We start from the raw sequence: 13,609 nt of genomic DNA, 5'->3' as shown, positions 1-13,609 counted from the left end.
TATGCTCAAATATCAAAGACACCATCCTTAGTTTCCACTTTCTGCTAGAATGAAGTAGTGCATGACAGCTCCATGCTTCCACTGAAAACAATTTAAAAAGCCAGATATGTTACAAAAAATATATATTAAAGGCATCCAAGAGCTACAAAAGAAAGGAAGATTAGGGGGACTAAAATTCCAGAAAGGCAAGAAACTTCCAGAGATGATCTGAAGATCAGCTGTTGCTTTTTCCCTCAGAGATTTGCTAATTCCTGGCTATGGTTAGGGGCTGAGAATCTGGACTTGGTTCTGATCAAAGCTTTTAGTAGTGGCAATATGGGGAAACAAATACACAGCTGAATTTCTCCCATGAGACACTTAAAGACAGCTAAATTCTAAAGCTGCTGTTATATCTCCTCAAATATTAGTAAACTTGTCCCAGGCTTGCCTATTTTCTCCTCCTAGAAATTGCATGAGATATATTTTAGCCTTTCTCACTCTGATTTCCGTTTGTCTTAACCATGCATATATATTTTAAATATCTGTGATTTTGTTCCTACTATTGAATAATTTCTTTTGGTCTACTTTCTAGTTCACTAAATGTCTCTTTATCTGTATCTAACCTAATGTTTACCATCCATTTAATTTTCAATTATAATTATTTTTTCTCCTTACTAAAGGTTTGATTTATTTTTATAGCCACGAGTTCTTTGTTTGTGTCACTTATTTTATTTTTAATATTTTTCATATTTTTAACTATTTTTAGTATACTTTGTGCTCTGTGACTAATAATTTCAATATTTGAATCTCTAATGGTCTGATTTTATTTCTGTTTCCCTCCACTCCATGAACTTTTCCACTTGAGAACTTTATCTGGGGAAATGTTTTGAGGTCTGTATTAAAAGGGTGTTTCTCCAAAGAGGTTTTGAATTTGCTTCTCTTTGATCACTGGGGTCACTGGCCTTTCAGCCAGTATGTTTTCAACTAACATGGATAGCGTACATTTAGGTCACACACCACCATGAAGGATGACCTGTGACTCCATGCCAGAGAATAATTTTCTGCTTCACACAGCACCAAGTTTGAATAGATAGTTTTCCTTGGTGTTCTTCAGGAAGGGCAGGCTGATTTTAGTTCTCTTTGGAAACCCAATTTTATGCAAGCTTCTTCATACAAAGAAAGTCCTACTCTTGAAACACTAGCGTTTGTTGCCTATCCCCAGTGTACAATAGGCATCACATTTTAGCTGATGCTGTAAGGATAGAGCCATCTGTGCTGTTTGTATTTCTGGAATTCTATTTTTGTTCTGTGATTGGCTTTTGCTATTGTTGTTAATCCAGAAATTTTAGGGTTTTTTTTATGAGTAAGATGTTTAAGAAAACTAGTTCATTTATGGCTGGGGTAAAAAATGTTTCTTAGTTCCTCTCTATTCCCCAAGCCACTCAGCCCTCATCGACCTCACTTGCCTCTCTCCTACCCTCTTTTCTTGTGGTCTTGCTGTTATTTAAAGGGTCCCTCTCTAATTGTTTTTTTCACCAATGTAAACAACTTCCCAAGATCTTTCAATTACCTTCTTTTACCCTGGAATTCTCTCTACATCTGTTCTTCACCATTTCCACCCAGGCTAGAGCCTGATTCTGTCTTATTTAATGATTGTACAAGTTTTCTTACTGTAACCCATGTTGACTTACTTGAACACAACTCTGCTCATGTCAACACCTACTCAAGCCAGCAGCAGTTCTTTCAACCTACCAAATCAGAACTTTAACTGCCATTATTTTCTTTAAATTTTCTTTACCCTACAGTTCAAATGTGATATGCTTTAGTGTTTTTCCTACCATATGTAATAACAGATGGGTGTATATTTTCTCTTTTATTGATTAGATTCATAGCATGAGCAAAGGCCTGGGGGATAGAAGAGCATAGACCAATTACAGGAAAACGTAGGCAGTGAATAGATCTTATATAGCCAAATCTTAGATAACATAGATTGTGATAAATGAGGTTTGCGCCGGACTGTGAAGAGCTCAGAGCTGAGGAGGTGGCATTATTCTATGGCCCACAGAGTACCAGTGAAAATCCAGATTATTTTGGTACAACCACTTTCCACTTTGAGCAACTCTAAGAAGCTATATTAGTTCATTCTCACGCTGCTATGAAGAAATACCTGAGACTGGGTAATTTATGAAGGAAAGAGGTTTAGTTGACTCATGGTTCCACATGGCTGGGGAGGCCTCAGAAAATGTACAATCATGGCAGAAGGAGAAGCCAACACATTCTTCCTCACAAGGCAGCAGGAGAGAGAAGTGTTGATTGAAGGGGGAAGCCCTAATAAGACCATCAGATCTTGTGAGAACTCACTCACTATCATGAGAACAGCATGAGGAAAACCACCTTCATCATCCAATCACTTCCTACTGGGTCCATCCCACAACACATGGGGATTGCGGGAACTACAATTCAAGATAAGATTTGGGTGGGGACACAGCCAGACCATATCATTCTACCCCCATCCCTCCAAATCTTGTGTCCTCACATCTCAAAACACAATCATTCCTTTCCAACAGTACCCCAAAGTTTTAACTCATTCCAGCGTTAACGCAAAAGTCCAAGTCCAAAGTCTCATCTGAGACAAGGCAAGTCTCTTCTGCCTATGAGCCTATAAAATCAAAAGTAAGTTAGTTCCTAGATAGAATGGGGGTACAGGCATTGGGTAAATACACATGTTCCAAATGGGACAAATTGGCCAGATCAAAGAGGCTGTGGGCTCATACAAGTCCAAAATCCAGTAGAGCAGTCATTAAACCCTAAAGTTTCCAAATGATCTCTTTGGACTCCATGTCTCACATCTAGGTCACACTAGTGCAAGAGGTGGGCTCATGGCCCTGGGAAGCTCTGCTCCTGTGACTTTGCAGGATACAGCCCCCCTCCCAGCTGCTTTCACAGCTGCCATTGAGTGTCTGCAGCTTTTCCAACTGCACAGTGCAAACTGTTGGTGGCTCTACCATTCTGGGGTCTGGAGGACAGTGGTCCTCTTCTCACAGCTCCAGTAGGCAGTGCCCTAGTGGCAACTCTGTGTTGGGTCTCTAACCCCACATTTCCCTTCTGCACTGCCCTACCAAAGGTTCTCCATGAAGACTCCACCCCTGGAGCAAATTTCTGCCTGGACATTCAGGCAGTTTCATACATCCTCTGAAATCTAGGCAGAGGTTCCCAAACCTCAGTTCTTGGCTTTTGTGCACCAGCAGGCTCAACCCTAAGTGAAAGCTGCCAAGACTTAGGACTTGCATCCTCGGAAGCCATGGCCTGAGCTGTGCCTTGGCCTCTTTTAGCCACAGCTGGAGCAGCTTGGAGGCAGGGCACCAAGTCCCCAGGCTGCACACAGCAGGGTGGCCCTAGACCCGACCTATGTAACCATTCTTTCCTCCTAGGCCTCCAGGCCTGTGATGGGAGAGGCTGCTGTGAAGGTCTCTGTCATGCCCTGGAGACATATTCTCCATTGTCTTGATGATTAACATTTGGCTCTAATATGATTTGGCTGTGTCCCCATTCAAATCTCAACTTCAATTGTATCTCCCAGAATTTCTACGTGTTGTGGGAGGGACCCAGGGGAAGGTAATTGAATCATGGGAGCCGGTCTTTCCTGTGCTATTCTCATGATAGTGAATAAGTCTCATGAGATCTGCTGAGTTTATCAGGGGTTTCCACTTTTGCTTATTCCTCATTTTTCTCTTGCTGCCACCATGTAAGAAGTGCCTTTCACCTCCTACCGTGATTCTGAGGCCTCCTCAGTCATGTGAAACTGTAAGTCCAATTAAGCCTTTTTTTCTTCCCACTCTCAGGTATGTTTTTATTAGCAGTGTGAAAATGAACTAATACAGGCTCCTTGTTACTTACACAAATTTCTACAGCAGGCTTGGATTTCTCCCCCGGAAAATGGGTTTTTCTGTCCTATTGCATCTTCAGCCTACAAATTTTCCAAACTTTTATGCTCTGCTTCCTCTTGAACACTTTGCTGCTTAGAAATTTCTTCTGCCAGATACCCTAAATCATCCCTCTCAAGTTCAAAGTTCCTCAGATCTCTTGGGCAGGGGCAAAATGTTGCCAGGCTCTTTGCTAAAGCATAGCAAGAATCATCTTTATTCCAGTTCCCTACAAGTTCCTCATCTCCATCTGAGACCACCTCAACCTGGACTTCATTGTCCATATCACTATCAGCATTTTGGTCAAAGCCATTCAGCAAGTCTCTAGGAAAGTCCAAACTTTCCCATATTTTCCTGTCTTGTCCAAGCCCTCCAAACTGTTCCGACCTCTGTCTGTTACCCAGTTCCAAAGTTGCTTCCACATTTTCAAGTATCCTTATACTAGCACGGCACCCTCTGCAGTACCAATTTGCTGTATTAGTCTGTTCTCACACTGCTATAAAGAAATACCCAAGACTGGGTAATTTATAAAGGAAAGAGATTTAGTCAACTCACAGTTCTGCATGGCTGAGGAGGCCTCAGGAATCTTATAATTATGGCAGAAGGGGAAGCAAACACATCCTTCTTTGCATGGCGGCACAGAGAGAAATGCCAAGCAAATGGGGAAGCCCCTTATAAAACCATCAGATCTTATGAGAATTCACTCACTATCATGCGAACAGCATGAGGGAAACTGCCCCATGATCCAATCACTTCCCACTGGGTCCCTCCCATGACACATGGGGATTATGGGAACTACAATTCAAGATGAGTTTTGGGTGGGGACACAGCCAAACCATATCAGAAGTGTACATGAATGATATCTCCTGAAGTTTTGCAAAATGTTGGTCTCAGTAAACCTTATAGAGAGCAATAACTTAAATATGGTTGGCACTCAGTATATGTTTACTAAATTTTGTCCAACCTCCATAAGGGATATGTCTTCCTAACTTTTACTGAGATAAGGAAAGTTAAGGCTGGTAGAAGCCTGTAATTGGGAAGATCTCCATAAAATATTGTTGTATTTTTGTCTCTCCTTTAAAACGAAAGCAAATATTGTAATATTATGTTCAGCAGATTTTAAACACTTGATCTTTTTGGGCTTTAAAATGTATAATATAATAGAACTATGTGTTATTCTATATAATTTTGCCAGAAAAAAAAGTTTCTATTGTATATAACTTAGTTCTCAGTCTAAGTCAAGCAGTTACATCAAGAGTCAAATCTCAATTTCTATAAATCAGTATATAAAAATTAGTATGGGGGGAAACGTTTCTGAATTTGATCACTTGTTCTCTTTTTCTCTGTCTCTCTCTGTCTCTCTCTCTCTCTCTCTCACACACACACACACACACACACATACATACACACCCCTACCTTTCACTTGCATAACAATAGAGGAAGAAATGAGAAAAGCAAATCTTACTTGCTTGCTTGTCAGAAGCTATGGAAGAACATATAATAAATATCTGGGCCTGATGCCCATGCTAGGGATGCTGCTATTGGAGAAGTGCCATTGCCATTCAATAATGCCCTAAGGAGGAATCCTATTCATCTGGCTCTCTCGAGACAGGAAATGTGGGAACTGATATAGCCAAGCTGCAGACTAACAGAAGCCATTAATCCAGTGTCCGTCATAAACCTCATCTATCTGGAGTCTATGAAAGGGAAGTCTGGATCCTTGAGAGTCTTCTACCTCGGAGGTAGGTGTGGAAGGAAGCTGGGCAATTGGTGCCATTTTGCTTTTCTTTTTTAGCCTCTCACTACTAAATAGGTTTTTCTTTATTTAAGCTTGTATTCAAGAGCACTTAATTTAGTTGGATCATTGGCAACTGTCTATAAACTGCCAAACTTAGTACAAAAAAAAATCATTCCATAAGAGTCCTGGGTGTTAATACTTAACGCATCGTTAGTTTGTTTTGAGTCTAGCTTGATCATGAATACTCATGCCTAGCAGAAATTTGAGAATGAAGGGAGAAAATCTTTCTGATCCTGCATCTTAAATGGTTACATATAAAACAAATTGGCTTGCTTGCATGTGCTTTTATTATCCTGTGCCTCCAAGTTACTCAGCCTCCAGTGTAGAACCTTAAACAAACACAAAATTTGTCACAATTTGATAAGCTCTGAGCCCATATGTGCATAGTTCTATCAAAAGTACAACAGACTTAAAATTTAATTTCTATGCCTGACAAAACAGTTTAGTTCTCTGTGTTTTATTTTCTTCATGTGACAGTTGTTTTTATTTTCACAGTAAATTTTTCAAAGATAAATTCTGGCTATTCAACAGTAAAGAAGAGTGAATCTGAACAATACCAAGAGACAAGTTTGAGAAAGATGCAGCCTCAAAAGTAGAAGTGACACAAAGGCACATTCAGGGAGACATGAGAGGCCAAATTACACATCAAATTGTAAAAGCTGCAGATGGAAATTGCCAGTCACCAGGAGGGAGGGAGAGACAGGAAGGGAGAATGCCAAACAGCAGCTTTGACAAGCATAGCCTATCAATTTCAACAGACAATTATAGGATCTGTAGGAATCTTGTTGGCTTGTTCATTTTCCTGTACGCCCTCTTTATTTCTCAGGAAGTCCTGACCTGGGGTGATGACTGCTTGTAGTGTAGACAGCCCATCAAGGAGTCCTGTTCCTATTTTAGTTGCCCATGGTGTGACTGTGACTCCACAATTAACCACAAAGACAAGATGAGAGACACCCAAAAAGATCACAAGCTTCCGGCATCTCCCTGGAAAGTCTTTATCTTCTCTAGCCAAAATGGATTATTAAAGGAGTTTTGTTTGTTTGTTTGTTTGTTTTAAACTTGGTATTTTCCCAGTGTAGGCAGTAGTGATTTCCAGCAGACAAGTCAACATTAAATCTGAGGTTGAATGAGAGTGATCACATTTGACACCAGAAGAAGAGCTAGGTTCTAGCCTGGCTATTCTTACACCAACTTAAAAATATTAATTGGCTGTCTTGGGAGAGGAGATGTGGGAATTGCTGTAGACGAGCTGCAGATGAAGAGAAACTATTAATCTATTAATCCAGTGTCCATCATAAACTTCACCTATCTGGAACTTCAAAAACCAAGTTCTTGAAAATGTTGTTAGTAGAAAGGATTTATTTGAGAAGGGGCCACCACAGCAGATATGCTTAATTACTTTGATTTTATGAAATTCTATTTATCTGATAAAAAGTTTAACCCCCAAATTGATTGTAATTCTAAGGATTTAAACCATTCAGTTAACCTAAGATTTTAACAGTCGTTTGAAATTTTGACTTGACAGGACTGAAACGAAAGTGCAAAAACTTGAACTTGAAAATCTACCATAAAATAAATTAATGCTTTCAAAAGAAGGAGTTTAAATTCCAATTTGTTTTTTTTTTAATTTTAACATTTTATTTTGTGCCTCTTACTCTCTTGTCACAAATTAAAACATTATGTTTTCAGCCTCTTTTTTAATTAAAAAATGTGTTTGTGATATCTTTGCCACCCTTAATCCCACACATCACTCACCTATTTTGTTCGTTGCTTTCTAATTCTTAAAGATGAAAAGGGAAAATGATTTGTAGTGTGTAGTTCTGATGTAAGTAGGTGAGAAGAGCTGAATGACTACTCCCCATGATCTCATCAAATGTCACGTCTGATAATATTAATGGTGAGAATGTATGGAGGTTTACAATGTGCCAATTACTTTTGTATGTATTTACATGAACAGTATTAGTTTATTAGATGCATCCAAACAACTGCTCTATGAGGCAGAAATTAAAAGCTGGACAGGGAGACGTTAAGTAACATGCCCAAGGTCACACAGTTAGTAAGAGATAAGAGCTGGCCTTTAAGCCTAGGGTCTGACTCCAGAGTTCTTGTCCTTAAGCATAAAGCAACATCATTCTTCCAGCAATTTTTGTGATGTGTGAATATCATATTATATTTATAAATAGCTAACTTTAAAGATAGGGAAAAAAGGTATGATTTTACTGTTTCCCTCAAATAAAAATTGTTTGCAATTTTAGATCATATACAGAATTGGTGGCACACATAATTATGATTGTGCTGTTTGATAATAAGATATAAGATAAAAAGCATTCATTTTCTCTAACAGAAATGATTTGTTTTCATTTTTCACAGTTTTACAGTAATTATCTCAGTGTTAGTGTTGACAGTTTTCCCTGATAATATGAACTGTTTTGTCAATCTTATCATTACCCATAGACTTTTAAAAAGACCATTGTTCAAATCTAAATGGAGAAAGAGAGAATGAGCTTTATTATGCTTTCAAATGGACCGTTTCCGCATGTCCCCAGGCCAAAATTACAAGTGCTGCACTCTCTTCTTGTCATTCATCAATCCATTCATTCATTTACTCTTTCTCTCATTTAAAAAATGTGTATCATACTGTTTTTATATTAGTCGTATGAGCAAACGCTCTCCCTACTTTCACAAGTCTTTCATTTTAGTGGGGGAGATAAATATTGATTTTTAAAAATCAACTTTATAACCACAAGCTGTGATACATGTTATTTAGAAAAATAGCTGATATTGTGAAAACATGCACCCGAAGAACCTGGCCTGGTCTGAAAATCTCAGGAAGGTCTGTATTCATTTTCCAGAGCTGCTGTAACAAATTACCACAAACTGGTGGCTTAAAACAACAGAAATGTATCCTCTCACAGTTCTGGAGGCCAGAAGTCCGAAACGGGGTGTCAGCAAGCTTGGTTCTTTCCGGAGCTCTGAGAAGACTATTCCGTCCTCTCTTCTAGCTTCCGGTGGTCACTGGTATTCTTTGTTGTTTTTTGATTTGTAGACACAATGCCCCAATCTCTGCCTTCATTTTTACATGACATTCTCCCCTGGATATATCTGTATGTTTGTGTCTAAATTTTCCTTTTTAAAAGGACATCAGTCACCTTGATTACATTTGCAGAGATTCTGTTTCCAAGTAAGGTAACATTCCTTGGTACTGGGAGTTAGGACTTAAGCATATCTTTTGAGGGACACAACTCAACCAACAACAGCTTCCTTGAGTCAATGACACTGGAACTGAGATGATTAGAATCGAAGGAAGACAGGACTTTGCAAAGGGAATGGGACATGTAAAGGCCCCAAAACAGGAAGGAGCATCCTGTTTAAAGACTGGAGAGAAGGTCACAGAGACAAACACATGCACAGGGAAACACAGGAGCAAAGGTCTCAAGGAGTCACCCATGGTGCTGCTTATCCGCTCCCACACAGACTCCCCTCCATGAGGCATGGGCATCACAAACCTAATCGCCTTTGCTCCAGGTCTACCTCCACTGATCAGCCAGCACCCTCATGTGCCCTTGAGTCAAAAGAGAAGCAAACACTCCTCTTCTGGGCTAGACTTTAGGAGATAAAGTCTATGTGATAAAGAATCCTTCAGGGCCAAAGCTTGGGTTGTGCTACGTGAACACAAGGTTTGGGAGAAGGCTTGTGTTAAATCATAGCTTTGTGCAGCCTTGGGTAAGTGCACGATTCTGAGCCCCAGTTTTTTCATATAAAAGATGAGGTGATTATAGCGTCTGCATAGTATTCAAGTATTTTGTAAATTTCAACAATAAAGAGAAAGAATGCTGCTTGGAATAGGGAAGATGAAAAATCCTTGGCCTTTTACTCCTAGCATAGTTCATCCAGATTACTTCACAGTAACAGAAGGAGCTGGGCAGGGTATGCGGGGAAACTATTAATAGCATTCCCCAGTCTGTGTACCGTGGAGGAGGTGAGAAGGTTAATAGTAACAATAACATTTCATCTGTGCACAATAGAGAGAGTGGGAGAGCAAATATTAATCATTTTAATAATGGAATATGTTTACAGTGGTTTATGGGTAACAGTGTTTTCTCATATACAATCTTATGCAATGCTTGTATCTCCTATCCCACTTTTAAAATAAAACTCATGTATTTAGGGGATGAGAGAGTTTTAAAATACCAATCTCCCTATCAGCTAGCACTTTGATTGGAGTAGTTCATCACATTAACCAATCTGGAGAAGGCTGAATGAGTGGGTAAGATGATAACCCATGAGGAGGAGACCAGAATAGAGCTCCAGGCACCTACCCCCAGGAAGGTGGTGGAGACAGGGGAGAGAGGAGAAATCCCATTTTCACCCAGGACCCATCCTGTGTACCCAAAGGGTCTCAGCATTTCCAGAAACAGATTCAGGTACATAATTTGTCAGAGTTATGGTCAAAGTTAGGTTTATCCTGCTGAGGGCCACACAGTGTGCATCACGCAACGGCCACAAAGCGCTGGAGAATGAGCTGCACACTCACCTGAGACACATTCCCCAGAGGGTTTGCAATGAACCATATGAGGCATCCAGGAAGATTTTTTGATCCCTCAATGAGATGGACCCTGTTACCTCATATATCTTTTCAAAGGGTTTTTATGCATGTATGTAAATATAGGTCCATATAGATATGTGTGCATATGTGCATATATATATATATAATCTCTTTAGTTTTTTACATGAATGACATTATACTTTGGACTTCATTCGTCATCTTGCTCTTGAAATGTTTTGAGATACAACTAGCCTCGTTGGTTCATGTACATCTTCCTATGTGTTTTTAAACTCTTGCATGGTAATTTAAAGACTGGACATACCATTTTATTATGCTGGTCCCTTTTTTTATTTTAGTTTTTTAAGTTTTTTTTAGGGACAAGGTTTCACTCTGTCACCCAGGCTGGAGTGCAGTGGTGCCATAATAACTCACTGCACCCTCAACCTTCTGGGCTCAAATGATCCTCCCACCTCGGCCTCAGAAATACCATGCCTAACAATATTTGTTTGTTTGTGGAAACAGAGTTTCATAATGTTGCCTAGGCTGGTCTCAAACTTCTGGTCTCAAGTGATCCCCTCGCCTCAATCTCCAAAAGTGCTGGGATTATAGATGTGAGCCACTGCGTCCAGCCCAAGCTGTTCCCCTGTACATGGACAGTGCATTGTTTCTAATTTTTCACTATGACAGTGTTGCACAGGTGTGGTCAAGATTGTCATGAAGTCTCTCATTATTATCTTTTAACATACTATATAACTTACATAGTTATCTTGCTGATTTTTTATTTTCACTCTGCTAGAGTATAAACTCCAGGAAAGCAAGGATGTTTGTTTATTCTATCCTCAGCTCTATCTCCAGCCCCTAAAACTGTGTATGCAGTGAATATTCATTGAACAAATGTGCTATAGCCATATTCTGCAGCCACATAAAGTTATGGTGTAACTATTATCCTCTTAATAGGAGGACAGCTCTCTGAGGGCATGGACACCCTCAGAGTGTTTTAGCTGCAGTGCCTGGCACAGTGCCCTGCTTAGAGTGGGAGCTTTATACATTTTAGGAACAAACAGTAACATGTACTGTTTAATACATCATCAGATCAATGTGGCTCTGCATCTCAGCTCAACTTACTGATCCCATGATTCTGACGAAACATCTATGTAAAAAGGATTACCATCAGCTTGTGTCTAGTCCTATCACCACCTCCCTTGCTTCCACTCTGGTCTAAGCTGCTACCATCTCCAAGCTGGATTTTTGCAGTTTTCCAAACCAGTCCACTTAATTCCACCCTTATGCTCAGTCTTCTCCTTTTACTAGAGCACTCAGAGCAAAATGTTAAAAGCTAAGTCAGATCAGGGCACTGCCCCTCTCAACTCCTCCTGTGGCTTCCTACCCACTCTGAGTAAAAGCTTAAATCAATGCAAAATGGCCTAAAAAGCGCAGCATGGTCTGCACACAACGCCCTCCCATTAATGTCTGCCCTCTAGTTGGCTGCTGTCCTAGCTCACTCATTCCTCCAGCCTCCCTGGCTCCCTGAAGTTCCTGGAACTTGGACGTCTCTGCTCACTGTGGAGCTCTTATACTACTTCCTCACTACCCTGGCACGCTTTCCCCCTAGGCATCAGCCTTTAATCAAATAGCAGCTACTTAGGCTTTCTCGGATCTAAAATCATAACCCCACCTGGATCCTTCCTGTCGACCTCTGTTTGGTATTATTATTTCCCATAGCACATTATCATATCTAGCACAGTGTATTTACTTAGCATGCTTATTGTGTGGGTCTCCAACTAACATAATAGCTCCCTGAGCCAACAATGTATGTCTGTTTTATTTATTCACCGCTGTATCTTCCATACCAAGTACAGTGCTTGGCAGCTATGCAGCGTTCAATACATATTTGTTGAAGAAGCTGATTTTAGAACAGAGCACTTATTTGACACATAGCATGCTAAACACTTTACCGGCCTTATTCCATGTATCTATCGCCACCATCCTTTAAGGGTGGGACTATAGTGATATGGTTAAGAGAATGGGTCCTGGAGTCTAACAGCTTAGATTAAATCCTGTCTCTGTTGCTTACCAACACTGAGCAGAAGGTCAATCATTTATCTTCACTAAGTCTTTGTTATGTGAATGATTAAAAGGGAAATATTAATGATTATTATTTATTATTAGTTGCATTTAATCAGACTCTATGAAGCAACCGGTGCAACATCATAAGAAACTTTTCAACCACAACACTAGATTTAGGCACGAAATCCCCTCTTATTTAATTATCTATCTCATGTGATCATTTTACGATGTAATAGTTGTGTTGTGCATACGGTTTTGCAGGATTAAAGCACTCCCTTGTCTGAACCCTATTTCACATAGGAAAAATATTAACTGCTAGTTTATAACCACCCTAAGAAATGGGATTTCTAAGTAAAAAGCTCTAAGCGATTAATTCAATCAGTGCTCAGAACATTATGACAATGAATGATACATAGCCTTGTGTTAAATCTTAATAATGCTCTCTGGACAGCAAATGTGTTTAATGGCCTTACACTTTGTCTTCTAGAGAACATGTCTTGTTTGTAAGCCATCTGAGGGTTCTAAAGGCAATAATAGGTATGAAAAAGAGTGTTGTATTTCTGGTCCTAAGGGAAAGACAAGGACCATGCAGAGGTTAAAACAAATGTTTTGGAATCAGGTTGAACTGATTTTAAATTTTGTCAGACACATCACAGGCTCTCAAAAAACATTAATTGAGTCAATTAATGTCTCCTAGGCATACAAGTTGCATGACATTGGGCAAATTTAAAAGTTTTAATTTTCTCTTTTGCGTAACTGAAAAATGATATCTACCTCATGAATTTGTTTTAATCAGTTAATACATGTACAGTGGTAAATACTGTGCTTGGCATGTAGAAAGATTGCAATAGAGTTATTATTAAATAGCTTCTTTCCATTCTACAGTTCAGAAAATAGAACAGACTTCTCCCAAATTAAATGTTTTACCTGTCATGTGAGATATAAGAATAGACCAGTTTAATACCAGTTTTACATCAGATAGAAAAATGAGCACTTTCTAAATTCTCTCCTCTTTCTGCATCTTACCTCTAACTCCAAGCTAATCAATAGTCTTGATACATCCATAATTCTCACTAAATTTTCTTACATAATATTTACTCAATTCTTCTTTATTGCCAGGACCACAGGGCAAATCCTCTCTCATCTTTCAAGACTCAGCTTAGCCATCCCTTCTGTTAGACACACTCTCTGTCCTTCCCAGGGAGTTGGAGCTCCTCCTCTAAGCACCAGTAGTGCCTGGTTTGCTTTTCTGTTGCAGCACTCATTACAACTTCAGGCCTGCAGTTCGTTATGTAC

At 39.6% G+C, this 13,609-nt stretch overlaps 1 protein-coding gene across 6 annotated transcripts in view; it reads left to right on the top strand.

The window, feature by feature from the left end:
• The window catches only part of JAKMIP2 (janus kinase and microtubule interacting protein 2), a 186,591-nt gene that overhangs the window by 75,807 nt on the left and 97,175 nt on the right, over positions 1-13,609 (top strand). For 2 of the 6 annotated variants that reach the window (XM_078004131.1, XM_078004130.1), the window contains exon 1: positions 5,340-5,644. The exons of the other annotated variants lie outside the window; for them this stretch is intronic. The gene's annotated coding sequence lies outside the window, so the exon portion shown is untranslated. Of the gene's footprint in view, positions 1-5,339; positions 5,645-13,609 lie in introns of those variants that run through there. 6 annotated transcript variants of the gene reach the window in all.

The sequence above is a fragment of the Macaca mulatta genome, chromosome 6 (assembly GCF_049350105.2).
Source record: "Macaca mulatta isolate MMU2019108-1 chromosome 6, T2T-MMU8v2.0, whole genome shotgun sequence".
In the NCBI taxonomy this organism is placed as follows: domain Eukaryota; kingdom Metazoa; phylum Chordata; class Mammalia; order Primates; family Cercopithecidae; genus Macaca; species Macaca mulatta.
The sequence above is the reverse complement of the archived record's forward strand: the minus strand, read 5'-3'. Positions and strand labels throughout refer to the sequence as shown.